The following is a 16,654-nucleotide window of genomic DNA, read 5'->3' as shown; positions in this document are numbered from 1 at the left end:
AACAGTCAGTGGGCCTAATTCAGTCTGTGGGCCATAGCTTTCCAACCCCAGTCTGTATGTAATATCTTATATAGCATAGTTTTACTCACCATATGAAATGATGCCTAAAATGATGGGTGACGATAGGTTCTCTTGAAGTCCAGGGATTTATCTCCTGTGATGGTTAATATTAAGTGTCAAATTGATTGAATTGAAGGATGCAAGTATTATTTCTGGGTGTGCCTGTGAGGGTGTTGCTAGAGGAGTTTAACATTTGAGTCAGTGGACTGGGAGAGGAAGACCCACCTTCAATGTGGGTGGGCACCATCCAATCGGCTGCCAGCATGGCTAGAAAAGCCAGGCAGAAGGTGAAACGAGCAGGCTTGCTGAGTCTTCTGGTTCTCACCTTTCTCCTCTGCTGGATGCTTCCTGCCCTCAAACATCAGACTCCAGGTTCTTTGGCTTTTGGACCCTTGGACTTATACCACTGGTTTGCCAGGGGCTCTCAAGCCTTTGGCCACAGGCTGAAGGCTGCACTGTTGGCGTCCCTACTTTTGAGGTTTTGAGACTCAGACAGATCCATGACTGGCTTCCTTGTTCCTCAGCTTCCAGATGGCCTAGCGTGGGACTTTACCTTGTGATCGAGTGAGTCAATTCTCCTTAATAAACTCCCTCCATATATACATGTATCCATTAGTTTTGTCCGTCTAGAGAACCCTGGCTAATACAACTCCTTTAACATAATTTTCATATAGTATTATTGAATACTACACATTATGTGTATATATCTATATATTTATCTAGAGATAGACAGTAGATAGATGATAGATAGACACATCGATCGATCGATAGATAGATAGGCAGGCAGATAGATGATAGATAGGCAGATAGATGATAGATAGATAGATAGATAGATAGATAGATAGATAGATAGATAGACAGACAGACAGGCAGATAACTTGCTAAACTTAGTTAAGCAAGATTTCTGAGTTGTGGTTTTACTGGACAAGAAGCTTGGGAATGGCAAAGCCCATAGCATCCTCGTATCTGTGAATCTAGCTCCTAGCATAGGTCCCGGATCATATAGCAGGATCTGTGCCTCTGAGAATGAATTTGTTCATGGCTTCCAGCTCCTCTCCCCATCCCCACTTTATAAACCTCCTCTCAGTCATCCATTTTCTTCTCACTAACAATGTGTTGAGCCCCAGCTAAGGCATTCCCAGAAAAGAAGTTACAGTCATTAACATACTCATTTATCAAATATTTGATGAGCATATAAGTTAGCACTGTCATGACAGAAATTGGACATACTTGGTGAATATGTTTTATTAAAATTATCTCTGCCTATGATGTAACAAATTTAGTGATTGCAATCTGGCTTTTGTGTATAGTTTATATTAGATTGACTTCTAGTTATTTAAAAATAATTAGAAACAGTTTTGCTTCCAGACAGGTGCAAGTCATATGAAAACATGCACACACATCCCCAAAACTTCTCTTCCTACTGACATGGAATCTACTTCATTCATGGTCCTTGGGTTACTCATAGTCCTAAAAAGTATTCTCTGCTAGAATTTGACACCAAGACTGAAATGTAATATTTTTCCAGAATTAACGCATTGATATCACTACAGTAGTTCCCTTATCTGTGAGGGATATGTTCCACGATCCCCAGTGGATATCTGAAGCTAGGGATAGTACTGAACTCTTCATACACCATGCTTATTCCCATACATATTATTTATGTATGGGAATACATACTTATTCCCATACATATATACCTACAATAAGGTTTAATTTACATAAATTAGGCACAGTAAGAGATTAACAACAATTAATAATAAAATAGAACAATTATAACAATACACTGTAAGAAAAGTTATGCGAATGTGGTCCCTCTCTCTCAAAATACTGTGCTCACCCTTCTTCCTGTGATGTGCCAATGTGAGGAGATGAAGTGAGGTGGATGACATACGCCTTGTGACATAAATGGGAAATTCCAGAAATAAACATGTCATAAGCTTTAAATTGCACACTGTTCTGAGTAGTGTGATGAAATCTCAGGCCATCCTGCACCCCAAGACGTCAAGACGTGAATCGTCCCCGTGTCCAGCATATCCACACTTTAGATGCTACCAGCCCTGTTAGTCATTCAGGGGCTGTCTTGGTTATCAGAGCCACTGTCATGGTATCGTGGTGCTTGTGTTCAAGTCACCGTTATTTTACCTCATCATGGCTCCAAAGTGCCAGAGTAGTAATGCAATTTTTTGGACTCAACTTGACTGCAAGCAACTGAAACCGCGAAAAGAAAAACCACAAATAAGGGGGCACTGCTGGATTTTATGGAAAAAGTCCACAAATATCTCACATTTAAGAGATTGTTCCCTTGGAGAATGTCTTCTCCAACTTATTTGGAGAGAACTTGTTTCTCAATAATGGCAACGAGTTTGAAGTCATTTCATCAGAACAACAAGACTATGCACCATTAGCCAAACTCAAAGCACCAAAGAGTATATTCTCAGGCACTTTCAGAATGAAACAACTGTTCCATTCAAGACGGATGACAGCAATGCCTCGCCCCATCCCTTGGTCTTTCCCTCTTCAGTGTGCACCCACCTGAGCCACCACTACCAGCCCCGGCACTGCCTTCTCACTGCACAGCCCACCCACAGTTAGTGCATATCTATCTTTACCTCCCAAATCTAAATCGATTCTTGATCTGTTTTTGAACAAATGTATCTGAAAATGGCATGAAGCTCTTGGGGCATCACTACAAAACCCAACTCAAGCCTGAGGTATCCATACAGCCTTGAAGTGTCTAAACTACCCCTACGCATTAAAGTATAATCTGTGTGGCTTGGTGGGGTATGTGCATCTTCTGGATAATATTATTTCCTTCTCTCATTTTTACTTAATCAATCCAAGGGGAGGGTGGAAGTCGTCTGTATTGGAGCTGTGAGTCCAAAACAGCACTACTTTAAAGACAAATTCCAAAGACGTTAGGTACATGAAAGGACCAGAACTCACATTTATAATACCTTCCTCCAGATGCAAACTATTCTCTTTCAACTTTAAATAAGTTACTATAGTATTACATCTGGAGAGAAATTAATTGTGTACCCCTTTTATATATTTTCTGCAATGATATTCCCAAACTGTTTAGAGGAAGTTTTTATATATATATATATATATATATATATATTTTTTTTTTTTTTTTTGAGACGGAGTCTCGCTGTGTCTCCCAGGCTGGAGTGCAGTGGTGCGATCTCGGCTCACTGCAAGCTCCGCCTCCCGGGTTCATGCCATTCTCCCGCCTCAGCCTCCCAAGTAGCTGAGACTACAGGCGCCCGCCACCACAGTTTTTATATTTTTAAATAAATAATTCTTACTACATTTTGGGGAGAACACATTCTTACAGTCTGCACGTCCTGAGCAAAGTTTTCCGGAAGAATTGATGAGTTCTGAGAAAACCCTTGAGGCCAGTCAAGCTGAAAAGCTTTGTGCTATGGCTAGTTAGGAACTTAGGAATCTTAACTTATTTGAGGCCAACATGCAATGCTGCCATTGTTCCAAGCAGGTGGGAAGAAATAATTTGAAATGGGGAGAAGAGACTTAGAATGAACAAATGCACATGACTCAATGAGAGCAAAGGGCAATGTGTTAAACTGTTCTACCCCAATCACGTGAATGCAGCCTAAAAGTTCAGCCCAACATCTACCTTGACTTTTAGAAGAGCATGAACAAAGTGACATCCCCAGGTATCCTCAGGAACTGCTTGTGACCCAGAACATTCCCTTCCGGGCCAGATGATGTTCCCCCCACCCCCCACCCCAGGCCCCCAGTTATCGCTGAGGAGTCCACAGCACCTTTTTTTCTGTGACCTTTTCTAAAGTCAAACCAATACCAACCATGTTTTCCCAGAATCCTGAAACTCATTTACTGCTTGATAACACATTTTCAGTTATTATTTCTACTCCTTATAGCACTGCCTTAGTTATGTGTGAGTTTGCCCTCACTTTAAAGATGTCATCTAACTGACAATGATGTAAACAAACAAACAAACCAACCAAAAAAACAGCTTGGTGACTTTAACAGTTTTTAGTCCACTTGGGTGGGTGATGATGACAGGGGCACCTCCGAGAAGGTGGGTCCTCTCTGGAGTCTCTGGAAGTATCTCTAGGAACTATCACGTAAATTTAAATTTAGAAATAAATTATATGAAAAGTCTAAGTGCTTCTTCCACCTTCAACGAATTAATAACATATTAATAATAAGCAGTAGTCATTGCACATTGCACAGGTGTCTTTTTCATAGCTAACATATTGTTATCTCCGTTTATCCTATTACTGTCTGAGGTAGGAGCCATTACAATTCAGTCTGCAGACCAGGAGGCGAGGTGCAAGAGAGGTTAACTAACAAGATGTTGTCCTTGGCCCTTTTTTTTCCCTCCAATGCTGTAAATATCCAGCCTGGGTTTTTCTCTCTTGTGCTCCAGAAGCAAAGTGATCATCCCTTCTTTGATGCCCCCAGGCCCTGAGACTCATTATAACAAATCCCAACACAAACACATTCAGGAAAAAAACCTCATACTCTTCCACCCCACACTCAATTCGTTCCTTCTTAACTCAGTGAATGGTACATAACCCACTTAGTTTCACAAGCTTGGAAACTGGGCCATATCCAAAGCACTGCCCTGACTTGTCCCCCATCTCCATGCAGTCACATATCTTCTGAGTGTCCTTCTGTTCTGGAGAACGGCTTGGATTCAGCCTCGCCATCATTTCATCATTTCTTAGATCACAACGGCAGTCTCCTACTAGCCTCCATGCCTCTGCCTCAGCTATCTGGAATGAAAATTTGTTTAGACCACCCCCTGCTTAAGATGATTGATGGGGAGTAACCCTATTGACAGGGCCAAAGCAGCATCACAGGATGTCCCGTTTCCCCTCCCCACCTCTCAGTTGATTGACTTTCTGGACCTCCTATACTCTATTGTCCCAGCCCCACAATGTCCCAGAAACTAAACGAGAACACTGTGGAGGAGACAGGCAAGAAGAAGCAGGAAATGCAGGAGAAAGAAGGTACTCTCCCTGAGAGAGTGGAGAAGGCAAAGCTAAAGGCCAAATATCCAAGCCTAGGACAAAGGCCTGGGGGCCCAGCTTCCTTATGAAGGGACTCCGGAAAGGGAAAAAGTACTTTGACTCAGGAGACTACAACATGGCCAAAGCCAAGTAGGAGAATAAGCAGCTGCCAAGTGCACAACCAGACAAGAACCTGATGACTGGTGACCACATCCCCACCACACAGGATCTGCCCCCAGAAAATCCTCACTCATCACCAGCAAGCCAGCAGGTGGCCAAGTTGAATGATCCTGCCCAGGGCTCTGCCAGATCCTGAGATGCTGAACCTCTGGGTCTGAAATCGCCATTGCAAAATTGTAACTGAGACAATGAAAGAGATCTGACTGAACCAACTCCATCTTGCCTCTAACCTCCAAGCAGTCTTTGTTCATTACTGGGTGTAGGCTGAACTAACTTTGGGAATAACGTAGTTTATAGTTTAGAGTTTCAAACAAAGACCAAAGCAGCCCTTTCCCAAAACAAACTTCCTTCTTGCCTGGGGACTGGAATGCCTTTGTAGGACTAACAGATTAGCCACAAGATTAGAAATTATGGTTTAGGAGTCATGAAGCCTGAGGCTACAAGATTCTGACCCTCCCTAAACTTCTCCTAAGATCAGTGCTTGAGATAGTTTGCTTGGTGGATCAGCTGGCACCACTCAGATTGATAAGCTGGATCATGTGATCTTGTGGCTCACCCTGGAACTGACTGACTCAGTGCAAGAGGACAGCTTCAGTTCCCTATGGTTTCATCTCCAATCAACCAATCAGCACTCTTGACTCATTGGCCTTCCTTCACCCACCAAATTATCCTTAAAATCTCTGATCCTGGAACGCTTGGGGAAAAGTGATTTGAATAATAAAACTCCTGTCTCCGCACAGCCGGCTCTGAGAATTTTACTCTTTCTCTGTTGCAAGTCCCCTGTCTTGATAAATCAGCTCTGTCTAGGCAGAAGGTAAGGTGAACCCGTTGGGCAGTTACAGGTCCTGTGCTGGCTTCCGCCCCTCCCATCTTTTGCAGCCAGGGGTCAGGAGGTGGCTTGGGCATGGGTTAGAGAGGCAGAATCCCCTGCCCATCAGTGTCCCAGCACATGGAGTCCCTAGGGCTAAGCACCAAGACCTCGAACATTTTTTGTTTTACCTTTTTTCCAAATAACTGTTGGGAGAAATCTCAATGAAATCTTGGGGGTAGGGTTGGGAGGGTGGGATGAGAGATTTGGAGGAATATGAATCAGAGCTTGGAGTTGATAAAAACATTCCTGATGGTCCTCCTTCTTAACCACGAGGCTAGTGTGGGATAAACATGAGAGGAGGAAGTGGAGTCGACTAGAGATGAGATCTAGTTCAGCTTTGCAGATAACTGCCTTGTTTCCATGTGGCTGGAGACCCGGTGTGAGATGAAAGAAACTCAATCTGTATAGACAGATGCAAACAGCTCCACTGGTTCTGCAGAGTTAGCTGAGCACACAATGTTAATTGTTCAGTTTAGAAAACATACTGTCCTTGAAATAGATTTTCTGTTGGGAGAAGGGCAGTGAGTTGTGGGGAAAGGAACCATGAGTGTGGGGAGCCCCAAGAGCCCAAAGGACTTTTTCAGTGTTTGAAATAAACCCCACCAGAAAAAAACAAAAAAAAAAGAAGATTAATGATGGCCTTCTAGAGACATCAGAGAACTAATCTGAATCTCTTACCACATCCAAGAACACCCATCTCGATCTGTGCCCATCCTACCTGCCCTGTTTCACTCATCCTCCCTTCTATACCCTCATGTTCCGTTAAGTGTTGCTTGTTTTTCATGCCTGCATCAATTGTTCTTTGTTCCTAAAACCCTGTCCCCACCCTTCAATATTCAGTCAGCTATCATTATTTCTAGACAGCCTTCCCCAAACTTCCTCTCCGCCCCCACCTTCCCTACCTAACACAACCAGCACAGAAGACCACTGTTGCACTACACAGCCTGAAGCTATTCTGTTTCCGAACAAGAGACCAAAAGCCATGTCTCCTATTTCTGTAACCCCAGGGCTTATCACAGTGCCTGGCACATAGTTGATATGCCTATACCTACTATTTATGAAATGAATGAATGATGAAAAAGATAGAATTCTCTGGCCATGAATATATGGGATGTGTATACTTTGCCTTTTCCCCCAAACTGAAAACTTATGTTCACCTGTCTGTATAAACACATTCATATTTATCAGTTCAACTGAACCTCTACTTTTGTTTTGAAACATAGGGTAACCATTTTCTTTCCAGCTATTAGCCATTGTTGGATCAGTTTTCAATCTAAGTTTTGTGACGGGATGTAATTCATAAACTTTATTGGCCTGACACAATTTTTAAAAATTACTATAAATCCTCCTTGGCTATCCTGGAAAAACTTTAACTGTGCTCCCCAAGCCCCAAATCAAATTTTTTCCCCATCCTTCCTGATCTCAACATGAATGATCTAATCATGTCTGTTGTGTCCCTGTGCTGTCGAACCACATTTGAATTATGCACACTAGACCAACTGACTCTCAGCATAGATTAGTAGGAAACAACAGATAAACACAGTAGAAAAACTACAGGGAAAAAGAGCACAAAGCCTGGTAACTTGAAAAACAACAACAACAAAAACAAAAACAGTACAGCAGAGATTATTCTGCAAAACAGGAACAGGATCTTGAGATGTGGTAAATGGAACATTAGTCTCGAACCCAGAAACATCCCTGGAGAAGTCGCTGTTCTACCACAGCTAAGGAGATGGATACTAACAAATTGTGTTTGAGATCTGAAGTGCCCAGCCTGAACAGATGGAAAAGCATTAGCAGTCAGGGAGAAGGGAGTTAGGAAATTGAACCCCATATGGGTACACCACTCTAGTAGCCATGTGTAACATGAGAGGCTCCATAAACCTGAATCACTGCAAATGACTGAAGCAAAGAATTTCAGGATTTTCAGTGACAAAGTCCAGAATACCATATGGGCCTATCAACACTAGTTAGAACTGGGAGAGGAATTTTACTAGCATGAGGGATAGTAGAGAAGACTGTATAGAGGCAAGAGAGGAAATCCAATTTGAGATGGAATTAAAGTTAGAACCAGGCAATTCAGGGTGAAGAACAATCCAAGCCAGCATCTAGAGGTATGGAAGGGCAGACAGAGCAGTCATGTCCTAGGGAGTTTACCAGAGCAACAGGCCTGTTCAGGTGAGAAACGGAGTTCTTAGGTTAACACTAATGAGCTACCAGGTGAAGGTCCAAGAGTAGGTTTCAGCCCAAATGTAAAGGAACTCTTCTTTGAACTTCTTCTTTGATACAACCCCACATTATCATAAAGAATGGGGAGCTGGCTGGGCACGGTGGCTCACGCCTATAATCCTAGCACTCTGGGAGGCCAAGGAGGGTGGATCACCTGAGGTCAGGAGTTCGAGACCAGCCTGGCCAACATAGCAAAACCCTGTCTCTATTAAAAATACAAAAATTAGCTGGGCATCGTGGTACACGCCTGTAATCCCAGCTACCACGGAGGCTGAGGCAGGAGAATCGCTTGAACCCAGGAGACTGAGGTTGCAGTGAGCCAATATCGCACCACTGCACTCCAGCCTGGGTGACGCAGCGAGACTCTGTCTCAAAAAAAAAAAAAAAAATAAATAAATAAATAAGTAAATACAGAATGGGGAATTTATGGAGTGGGAGACAAACTCCACCCACCAGGGGTGTACACCAAGGAGGCTGCCCTCACTTTTACTCATAACCGATACCAGCTTTCCACTTTGGCCTACAGTCTGCCTGGAGCCAACAACTTGTTTATTCCATTTAGTAACCAAATTTGTTTTCAGTCACTCCTGGTTTACAATAGTCTCTCCTGGGAGTTTCATTCAAATTAATATATTACTATACTTTTACACTGCAGTTCAAAATGTGCATCTCAGGCTCCCTCATGCTTCTCACAGGTGCCTCCCTGCCTTCTTCTCTGGGTCCCATTTCTAATTTTGCACCTGTCATCTGGCAGTGGCAGGGAGGGATAAATGTCTGTTTTTTGTGTGTGAGGGCTTCAAAGTGGAATTGGGAAAGAACAGGACACTCCTCAGTCCAACGCAGGCCCCTGGACCATGGTGGGTGTGGTAGTGTGTGGGCTGTGGTCACTTCTTGGCTGGCCTCTTCTGCTCATACCTTCACTGGTCTGGGTTCCTGTGCTGCTAGTGTCGAGTGCTGGCTCAATCACAGATGATCTCTGGATGCTATCTAGAAATCTCCATGGGCGTCCCCACAGGAGTCCCTCCCTCAGCTCTGATGAAGGTGTCCTCCCTCTCACCCTGAGGCATTGAGAGGACAACATACCTTTTGTGACCACTACTCCAGATTTTTCCTGAATGAAAAACTAGAAATTCCCACCTTATCAACTCGACCCTATGAAAACCTGGAAATGGTTTTTCACCTGTGAAAATTCTTATTTCACATCTAGGTTAACAGTGTGCAGAAGTTTCTCTCTCTCTTCACATGGAGAGGGGGTGAATTCACTCAGGTTGCGGATGCGACCTTAGACTCTTTCTTCAAAAGCTCCTCTGTCCTGGTCAGCATTTCAATATTCTGATGACACGAGCATGCCTGTGTTTTCAGTAGAGCTTGGTGTAGATTGGGTGCTGTTGTCTCCTCAGAACCCTGAGGCCTTCACCTTGGCTACACTTTCGGGATGGAGGAAGGTCAGCAGCAAATAAGGAATTCAGGAAAGGCATGTTTAGGGGCCATTCCCCATACACTGCATACACCACAAACGGGATCAGAAAGCATCTCAGCAAAGCAGAGACAACGTTACCTAAGAGGAACAGGGAATGTGCTAAAAAGAGACGTATGCACAATTTTATTTTTAAAGCAAGAAGTAAGAATTATCTGGCAGAAATATAAAAAGTTTTTTTTTTCTCTTGAATAGAGACATGAATATATTAGTTTGACAGAGATCTTAGAAACTTAATAAAAAAGTTATCACCCATTATTCTGCATGTTATCAAAACCAAGAGTATCTGAGTCCTGGTTCCTTAAGATACAACAGTCTCCTCAAGCTTTGCAATTCTTTATGTCTACTGTCTTTACTTGGATTTTCAGTCCCTTGACAATCCATTTTGTATACAATACTTTTTTTATTGTAATGGGGCATGTGGTATATTTAGCGATAGGTAGTGATTCCAATTTCAGATAAAATTCAGACGTATGTGACCTGAGTTGACAATCAGAAGAAGAGATACCTTGAACACGTGGCTTGGAGCACACCTTCACAGGTGATGCCATTCTGGGGAGCTGGCATGCTTCCCTTTACTCCAATTATAAAATGAATTGCAATTCCAGGATTTTCCAAATGTGGAAAGAAATATGGGTTTTAGAAGCTGGGAAATACAGCAAGCAATGGGAGTAACCAGGGGAACTGGTTATGGGAGAAAATTATCAAGAAAGGTGTAATACTTATTTTCACTTGTATGAATAACAAATGGATAATAGAATAGATAATAGACAAGAAGAGAATCATCTAAATCTACCATTTGTTGCGTGTTTCCTATTTGTTTGGCATGATGTTAGGTGCAACAGAATATGGAAATAATTAAGGTAACTAAGGTGACTTTTCAAGATCACACAGCAGGAATGAACTGACTTAAACTGGTTTTCCTGTGGACAACTGAAAAGCAGCAAGTTACACCTGTGAGTCTGGGTTATTGCCGTAATCCTACTTTAGAAAGAAGTTTTACCCCTTCGTCCCATCCCTCATTGACACCACCTGCTCCCATAGGTCTAAGGTGCAGTCAAAAATAGTAAGTGGCTCTATAGAACCATGATAGCAGCAGGTCAGCAATCCTTGCCATTTGGATTGTCAGTCTGTATGCCTCTGTATTCAGCCAACTTATCAATTTTAAGATAACATGGTCAGATTTTCCACCCTTCTACATTCTTTTCAACAGGGTCGCTAAGAGGCAAATTACACTGTGTGAAGGCAGCCTTAGATTGGGTGGAACCACAAATATTTCCAAGTCAAAAAAGACTGGATTCGAATCCCAGCCAAGTGGCCTTATGCCAGATTAACTTCTGGAAGCTTCCATCCTCTTATCAGTGGAATAGGTCATTATAAATAGCTTTCATGGTTATTGTAAAGCTTTAATGGGATGATATCTTAAAATTCTTAACGTGGTGATTGATACAAAGAAAAAACACCATATGCTAATACAGGGGGCAACAACCTTCTTGTTTCAATTAAAATGATTTTAGAGTTCATAGGGAGAGAAAAAATGAAGGTTTGATGTTTAAGCATTATACTGCTATCCACCTTTTTCAAGGCAGGAAGGACAGGCACCGAATTAAGTTTGAAGTAAGGTGATTTCTGTAGTATTATACAGACATGCCAAAATATAATGCTGCCATGCTCACATGCCAATAAAGACCCAAATCAGGAGAGAACAAGCTGTCATAATAAGTAGACAAAGACGTTGGTCATGTTAGCAAATCTGGAAAGATCTGAGCGGATGCAGAACTACAAAGCCATTATTTTTTGACTGCCTATCACCATGAAGAGTTCAGCAGGGTCACTGTGTCTGTCATTTTAATATAGCCAACTAGCCAGGGCACTGTCACACTAATAAAGTAGGTGCAGCTTAATTCTCTTAACATATTCATTTTAACCTGATAGAGTTATAGAGATGCAGCTGAATATTTTTCTCTCTTTTTGCCATAGGGAAAATGATTTCTTCATCCACTTATTAAATGACAGTCTCTTGGCTCCCGTGTCCAGCCTGAAATGTGTGATCATGCTGTCCTTCCACTGCGAGGCTGCTTTTCAGGCAGCCTGTCAGTCTGTCTATCCTGTTTTATTAGTAAGCGATGGGAAAATGCACTAGACACACTTCTCTCAAAAGAAGCAGTCCTATTTTCTACAGCTGGAAGCCTAAGATGTTTAACAGAAATGTGTAAAATTTTCTCTTCTCTGCATTCATCCTTTCTGTCCGGAGGCACAGTCTACAGACCATTTTAAAAACGACTACAGGAAAACAACAGAGCCATCGTTTCTATTCATTCTCTCTTACAATATTGCAACTTCTGTGATTCTAATTCCACTGCCCCTGATGAATAGCTAAAGCTTTGGTGGCAGCAGAGCATTTCTTCTGCAGAACGTGGAGGTCTGCGGTCTCATTTATTTTGCTACGTGTCCTATGAATATGTTTTTTAAAAAATGTTACTCCTGAAAGAGCTTCATTGCAAAAGAAATTTCTAGCCTAGTCTCAGGCTTAATCAATCGCCCATGATTTTGCAGGCCTTAATGGGAGAAGACAGAGATAATGTAATGTGCATTATGCAAAGTTAGCTAAAAGTGAGGATGTGGAACAGCATCAGGGACCATTATCTCCCAGAAGAGTCGACGCAATAGAGGCAGACAATTAGATTAGAACATTTTTCTAACCAGGCCAGAAGGAAAGTCTTGGGGACAAGATAATGTTCAGATTTGGGCAACAGCCAAGAGGTAACGACCACGAGCCGGCGTGGCATGGCAGACTCTTGCTATAGCTGTATTGGCTGTACTCTAGAATTTGAAATAAGACGAACTCCTCCTGGAATTAAAGCAATGGGTTTCATTTCCTAAGGTAGCAAATGAACCCATAGTGTGCTGTGGCTTCAATATCTGCTTCGTTCTCAAAAACTGTATGAAAATCGACTCCACCAGTCGGTCACCATTACGTTAGCTCCTTGTGGGCCGTACTGCAACACGCGTGTTGCCTGGTGGTGGTGGGAGGATGGAGAACTAGGGCATAAATACAAGAAAAAAGCCCTGGCCTCATTAAAAGGTGCTTTGTTATATAGACATACACACAAATGCGTGTTGATCTAGGATGCCCAATCCCCACTGCATGCCCAGCTCCCAGGAATTTGCTCAGAGCCTTATAGACATCATCTAGTAATGGCTTAAATTGCTAGATTTAGATTTCTGCCTACAATAGATGTATAAATAAAATTGTTTAGAAGCAATTATGGAGTCGTATTTCAACAAGAACAAACGAATACAGCACCACCTTAGCTTGTAAGTGCTGAGGGTGTCATAGTGAGGGAATAATCAGAGTCACTGGTAATGAATTACAAGAGAACATCAGAGGGATGTTAGCCGGCATATTCATTCCCATGGGACTGTGACCAGCACCTACTCTACTAAGATACCTATACGGTCCTTCATGCACACCAACTGGAAGTAGAAGAATAGACTAGGCACCCGGTAGGTGCTTGGCAAGCATGCAGGATGTTTATTAACAACCTTGGTGAGAAAACCATAGGTATAAAAAATGGCCAGAGCATATATGCCAAGTTAGCACGTGAGTGAATGATGTGCAGAGGAGGCTGGATGCCAATGGACACAGGTTGGTGGCAGAATCAGAGGGCAGGCTTCTAATCGTGACTGCCATTGTGTTATCTTTGGGCATTTTTGCAGGGAGGTGGGTAACTTCTTTGAGACTCAGTTATTTCACCTGTAAAATGAAGCATTGCTATCTACCGTAAGGTTTGTTACAAGGACTAAATAAGGCACAATTCACATCATGTGCAGTGTCTGCACATACAGCAGGCTCTCCATGAATGAGCAGTGTGCTCTTAGCTGTACAGACTGACATGAGTCTCTTAGGATTGCAAAATAGCAACCATGATTCATGGCTATTGGCAGACTGAGAGGACAGAGTGGACTTTGCTCACTGGGGGCAAAATAAATAAATAAATAAATAAATAAATAAATAAGCTTTTTGGTTAAAAGACATAAAAAGAAAAGCACAAGATGAAGTGAGTCAGTGAAAGTCCCAGTCATCTGAATAGCCTGAAATGAGAGAGAGCATCTGATTCTCTTCTGCCTTCTCTATGAGGCCACAGCCAGGCCAGAAACGCAATTATTTTTACTGGTCCAGTGGTTTTCCACTGCCAACACCAATTCAGAGGTTGAAGAACAGGCTGCAGTGGAGGTGAGGAGATATTTCTGGTCAACTCCAAATCCAAAGCACATGGTAAATGCGGAGAATACCGAGAGCTGCAGGCAGGATGCCTACACGAGATGCCTGTAGTAGGTTGAATGGTGGTCTCCCAAAATATGTCCAGCTGGAACCTGTGACTGCAGCCATGTTTGGAAAAAGGGCCTTTGCAAATGTTATTATGCTAAGATAGATCATCCTGGATGCATCTCTGGGTGGATCCAAGACCCAATGGTAAGTGCCCCTGTAAGAGAAAGAAAAGGAGAAGAAACAGAGGAGAGAGCCATGTGAAGTCTAAGGCGGAGATGGGAGTTATGCAGCCACAAGTCCAGGAACACCCAGGGTTGCCGACGGCCATCAAAAGCTAGGAGAGAAGCAAGGAATGAACTCTCCCTCAGAGCCTCTGCAAGCAATCAACCCTGCCAACACCTTGATTCCAGACTTTTGGCCTCCTAAACTGACAGAATACATTTCTGTTATTTTAAGCCTTGCAGTTTGTGGTGCTCTAGGAAACTAAGATTGTGTCCAGGAAGGGAAGAAATAAAGTGGCAATGGTTGTGGGAGAAGTAGATGGGTAACATACTGAAGTTGCCCAGCAAACAGAAGTTCAATCTACCCACTTCATGTTTAAAATATGAGCTAGGGAGCAGTTTACGTTAAGTGAAATTCTTAAAGTAATTTTGCAATGTATTTGTCCTGTGCTTCAGCTATTTCCAGGAGTGCTAGCAAAAGGGAGACAGAAGAAGAAATATTACACACAGCAATATTCAATGCAATTCATTGCCTGGGATAAGCTATAGAAGAATGCACAGACTATGATGCTATAGAAGGAAGTAATAGCACGTTCTGGGACTTTCTGCCTGTGAATTGAGTATCTATGGTCAATCTGTATCTCCTGAGAGGGCTGGTAAGGGACCGAGGGCCATTATATACATTTGTGGTGGCTGCAATGATATAATTTACACTACAGCTGCCTGACCCCTGCTGATCCTTTAATAAAGCATTGAGAAATCAGAAATTCCATAAAGCAATATGATCAAACCAATGACAACAGTAGCAGTTAAGAGTTGCAGGTCTCAATACCTCCCATCGTTCCTTTGCATTCCATCATGACACAGTCCTCCGGCATTCTTGAGAGCTTGCATGTGGTGGTACAAATCACCTTCCACTCACATGGGCAGGATTTTACAAATGTTCATGGGGACAGTTTGGATACTGAATTCTCTGTATTCCAAATTAACTCAGAGAAGCATATGGATGGCTGTATTGAGCTGCCTCTGGGCATCTCGGGCTGATGGTGTGTTCCAGCTTAGTCAAATATATTTCCAATATTGCTGTGAGCTAATGGAGAGGAATCATATGCATTTGAAATTTTTGGCAAGACGAACAGGAGCTTGTTTCTCAGTTCTAAAACAATGAATGCACCGTATGCCTTGTTTTCTCCAACTCTCATTTCAGAAAACAAAGATACCATTCATAAGATTCCCAAGTTCTTCCTCCTCTCACCTTCCCTATCCACTGTCTCTCTTTCTTTCCCTCTGTTCAAGACAGGGTAACCTAAAGGGAGTGTAATTAATGAGCTCCATCCCAGAGCACTTGGGGGTGGGTGGGTCACTGGAGCCAGAAAGCAAAGTGGAATTCTCAAGGGGAGGATTTCAGATCATTTGTTAAGTCTGCCTTTCTGCTTCTGGAGGAATAGAGCAGGTGAAAGAACAGCAGGATGTAGCTGGGAGATCATCCCACAAGGACTGGGTAGAGGCAGAAACAAAAAGAAGAGCCCAGAATGGGCTGCAGCAGGCACATAAGGGGAGAGAAATTATAAATTAAAACCATTTAGGGGGGCAGCAAAAGATAAAAGCAGAAATAAAATATAACATAAAAAAGCAACGATTCCAGGAGAAGTAGCAGATCAGGTAAAGGAGAAAGAAAATAAAAAGAAATTGAAGAAAAGAAACTTAAAAGAACACAAGCAAAGGTATCTAAAGTTAAACAGGATTTCAAAAAGCCTAAGACAGCAGCAAAAGAGAAGGAAGTGAAGACCAGCAGAAGAAGCAAGTGTCCTAGCATCAATTATGCAAAAGGCCTAAGGTTTTTTAACTGTGTAGCCTAGTAGGGAGGAGTTGAATCAGCTGGCTGTAAGACAAATCACTCAAAAGTCAATGACTTAAATGTGTCAATTCTTGCCTCTGTGGGTCACTTAGTGGTTGGTTGATCTGGGTTAGGCTTGTCTGGGAAACTGCTTCAATCTGAGGTCCAGCTGGGCTTGGCTCCTTGATGCTGGTTGGTCTAGGTCTTTCCACGCATGCTCTTCCTAGAACAAGGGTGAGGAAATAACAGCTACCCAGAGAAAGGTCTTTCATTGGCCATGGTGAGGCATAAGAGATAAAGGCATTTAAAGCCTGTGTTTACATTATGTCTGCTGACATTCCATTGACCAAGTTGTGTCCTGTGGCCAAGCACAAGGCTTAATGGTGCAAGAAAACGCTCTTCCCACGGAGGTGACAGGGAGAGAGTGCACATTTGAAAAATATAATCACAGAGGTAAAAGAGGGAGAAGATACAGGACATTATCACAAATTTGTGACAATAATGCA

At 42.5% G+C, this 16,654-nt stretch overlaps 1 protein-coding gene and 1 pseudogene across 9 annotated transcripts in view; one reads left to right on the top strand and one right to left on the bottom strand.

The window, feature by feature from the left end:
• Positions 1-16,654, bottom strand: part of MACROD2 (mono-ADP ribosylhydrolase 2) — a 2,111,745-nt gene that overhangs the window by 425,467 nt on the left and 1,669,624 nt on the right. The window lies entirely within an intron of this gene.
• Positions 4,988-5,348, top strand: LOC126929389 (alpha-endosulfine-like; annotated as a pseudogene).

The sequence above is a fragment of the Macaca thibetana genome, chromosome 10, assembly GCF_024542745.1.
Source record: "Macaca thibetana thibetana isolate TM-01 chromosome 10, ASM2454274v1, whole genome shotgun sequence".
Classification (NCBI taxonomy): Eukaryota; Metazoa; Chordata; class Mammalia; order Primates; family Cercopithecidae; genus Macaca; species Macaca thibetana.
Note: the sequence above shows the minus strand (reverse complement) of the source record. Positions and strands in the feature narration are given on the sequence as shown.